Genomic DNA, 3,504 nt, shown 5'->3' with positions numbered 1-3,504 from the left:
CCCCCCCGCCCCGCGTCCCTCCTTCCGACGGGGCGGCGAGCGCCCGGAGCCCCCACCCCGCTTCATCCCGAGGACTCCGCGCTTCTTAGGGCCGGGGCCGCCCGGGCCCCCTCTCCTCCCCGCTCCTGTCCCAGCCCGACCCCTCTGCCCGCGCCGCGCCGCGCCACCAGCACCCGGCATCCGCACCGGAGCCCACGGCCGCGAGAGGCGATGCCACGCGCTGCGCTGCGCTGCGGGGGGGCCGTCTCTGGACCAATGTCCATTGTCTCTTTTTATTTTCTCTTTTTGATTTCCACCCCCCCCGCCCCGTTCCGCAGAATTGTTGGTTTTTTTTTCCGGGATGCAAAACTCCAAGCGCCCGAACCGGAGCCCGTCACTGAGCAGGTGGAAAGCCGGCAGGTTGCTGAAGAGTAAGGAACGCTCTCGTTTGGGTTTGGGTCTTATTTTTTAATTTTTATTTTTTGGCTTTTTCCCCCCCCCCCCTTTCCTTTTGAACACGGGGGTCGCAGAGAGGGGGAGAGGCACAAAGCACAAGGCAGGCGCAGCGCCGCGGGACCCGGCCCCTGGCTGCGGTGCCGCCGCCGACCTCAGGTGCAGGATCCCACCGCGCTCCTCTTCTTCCTCCTCGTCCTCGTCCTCCTCCTCCGAGCGCGGATTTTTAACACGAACTCGACGCGTCTCCTCAGTACCTCAGTGCGTGGTGTTGGCGGGGCCGGCTGCTCGGCGCGGCGCTTCCCGTGGGAGCTGCGGGCCCTGCCGCATTTCCCCCCCTCGTCCTCCTTTTTTTTTTTTTTTGTTTTTTGTTTTTTGTTTTTTTTTCTTCTCCCCCCTTTTTTATCACTATTATTATTATTATTATTATTAAGAACCACCTCGGCGTTCTGCCGGCGCGCCCGGCCATCGCGGAGCACGGCGGGGCCTCCCAGCGCCCCGCTCTCATCACACGCGTTTTCTGTCCCGTGCTCCCCTTTTTCCGCTCCCATTTTTCGGTGCCGCTGCTCCTTGGGGCCGCGCTGCAGCTGGGAGCCGGGGCCCGCGTGCATTCCAAAGTTCCAGGTGTCGTGCTGACGCCTGCAGGGCCCGCGCCTGCCCGTCCATCTCAGCGCCCCGTTCCTTCCTCGCGGCCCCGCTCTGTGCCGGCTCCGTATTTATTGGCAGTTGCCGGGCGCGCCCGGTGCCGGCTCTTCCCAGCGGGGCCGTTCCCACGCAGCCCCCGCCGCCCTTTAGAAGGGAGTTTTTAACCAGGACTCTTCCGTTTTCCTGTTTTTAACTCTCCCCCCCCCATCGCAAAGGACTGGGTTTCCGAAATCCTCCCGGGAGCAATATCCCCCGCGTGTCCGCGCCGCACACTGTACTGTATCGGTTCCGTGGCAGCTGTCCCCGTGATGTCCTGCTGTATTGCCGCTGTGTTTGTCCGCGCGGAGCGGCGCCGCGTCCCCTCGCTTCGGTGCTCACGAACTTTTCTGTTGCTCGGCTGCCGCCAGCCACCCTGGTTCTCGCGCCGACGCGGGCGGTACCTCTCCTTTTCGAAGAGGATTATATATATATATATATATATATAAATAGAGAGAATTTTTTTTTTTCCTTTTTTTTTTTTTTTTTTTTTTTGGCTGAAATCGCCTTACTTTTCTTAACCCCGTGGTAGCGGAGGGGCCTCGCGCCGCCGCCCGGGAACCACGAGGAAGAGGAAAGAGGCAAAAAACGTCACCTGACGCCAAACACCGAGCCGGCACCGCCCGGCACCGCAAGCCGCGCTGCACGGAGAGCTGGCAGCTCCGGCTGAGCTGGCGGCACACGGGGCGAGGAGAGCAGAGCGCGGCGGGGGAAGAAACGGCGCAGCGGAAAAGAGAGAGAAGGAACGGGACGAGGCGGGGTGACCCGGGATGGGGGGCGGGGGGGGTTTGGGGGCGGCCTTTGGTGCCGGGGGAGCCGGCTGCGCTCCTGCTCCCCAGCAGCTGCGGGCAGGGCCGGGCTCCGGGCGGCGCGGTTCGGTTCGGTTGTTCCTCCTGTGTCCGTACGTCCACGGCCCGGGCTGCGTGCATGGACGAGGTGGTTGTTTTGCTTGGTTTTGTTTTTGTTTTTGTTCTTTCAATGGCTTGGGTTCTGTAGGAAACGGGCAAAAGGGGTTTGATCCGGAAGGGGAATGCCAGGTTCGTGGAGCTTCCAGATTTCTGTCGCCCCAGAAGGGACGGTTTGAGAGCGCGACGACCGGAGCTGCGCAAACGGCAATGTAAATCTTGTATAGCCCCAAAGCTTCGTGTAAATAGCCGAGACGGCCGGGCCGGCCGCGTGGATCAGCCCCGAGAAACAAACCCCCGGCTCCGTCAAACTCCAGCCGGCTCCCATCGGCCCCGCTCCCTCCCGAGAGAAAACGGGAACGCCGCGTGAGCCCGCGTGCTGCCGGGGGAACGGGCGCAGGAGCCGGCTGCAGCGCTGCCCTCATATTGAGTGGCCCGGGGATGGATGCTCCCCGGCGCGGTGCCGAGCCGCTCCGCTCTGCGCTGAGGGGCGGTTCCTCTCGTCGGCGAAAAACCTCGCCGGCTTTTTCCTCTTTTAAAACAGAAGACGATGAAAAAAAAAAAGAAGAAGAATTAAAAAAAAAAAATGTTAAAAAAGAAAAAAAAAAAAGGAAAAAAAATAGAAAAAGAACCGTGAAGCGAGTGATGACGACGACGACGATGATGATGATGATGGTACGCGGGGCGACGTGCCGACCATCTCTCAGCAGATATCTGCCACGGGGCCGGGAGGAGATGGAGAACGTGGAGAAGATGATGATGATGATGGAGATGATGGAGAAGATGCTGCTGGGAGCGCAGCTCGGCTCCGTGCCAGGAGATCTGGGCGCTGTGGGTCCCTCCTCTTCCTCCCTGCAGCGCGTGGGGCGCAGCCCGGCCCCGCTGGGGTAGGTGGGCTCCTGCGGGCGCAGAGCAAGGGAACGGCAGAGCTCGGCGAGGAAAGGGAGCGGATGGAAGGAGGCGGCGCGGGGCCGAGGAGATGGGGCAGCACCCGGTTACGCAGAGCGGCGAGAGAACGCCGGGCCTGGCTCCCGCAATAGCTGCTGAGAGACCAAAACGTCGTTCACTCCCCCCCCCCACACACACCCCCGAGTACCTTGACGAAAGAAGAAAGTTTTATTCCTCTTATTTTTTTAATGAAAGAAAGAAAAAAAAATAAAGCAAACCATGCACTTTACGCGGCCCAGCGCGGGGCTGCCGGCGCCCGGAGGGGCCCCGTCCCCTGTCCCACGGCGGCGGGGCCGATTCTCATTCCCTTCCTCTGCGGCCGGCGTTTGCCGAAGGCAGGTCCTGGATTTACCACTAGCAAAAAGACGACGCCCGACGTGACGAACTCCTCATGCTAGCGAGCACTCCTTACCGTAGCAGATTTTTGCAAATGGAGTTTTACAGTCTATATTTAAAGAATTGTATGTTTGTAACAAATAAAAAAGAAAAAAAGTATGCGGAAAAGTGAATGAAAAAAAAAAAAAAAAACCCAGACGGC

The 3,504-nt window shown here is 60.0% G+C and overlaps 1 long non-coding RNA gene across 1 annotated transcript in view; it reads right to left on the bottom strand.

The window, feature by feature from the left end:
• The window catches only part of LOC110387146, a 2,335-nt gene continuing 1,188 nt past the window's right edge, over nucleotides 2,358-3,504 (bottom strand). The window contains exons 3-4 of the long non-coding RNA XR_002432409.1: nucleotides 2,651-3,411; nucleotides 2,358-2,550 (exon numbers count right to left, since the gene is read on the bottom strand). This is a non-coding gene — a long non-coding RNA (uncharacterized LOC110387146). The remainder of the gene's footprint in view (nucleotides 2,551-2,650; nucleotides 3,412-3,504) is intronic.

The sequence above is a fragment of the Numida meleagris genome, chromosome 21, assembly GCF_002078875.1.
Source record: "Numida meleagris isolate 19003 breed g44 Domestic line chromosome 21, NumMel1.0, whole genome shotgun sequence".
In the NCBI taxonomy this organism is placed as follows: Eukaryota; Metazoa; Chordata; class Aves; order Galliformes; family Numididae; genus Numida; species Numida meleagris.
Note: the sequence above shows the minus strand (reverse complement) of the source record. Positions and strands in the feature narration are given on the sequence as shown.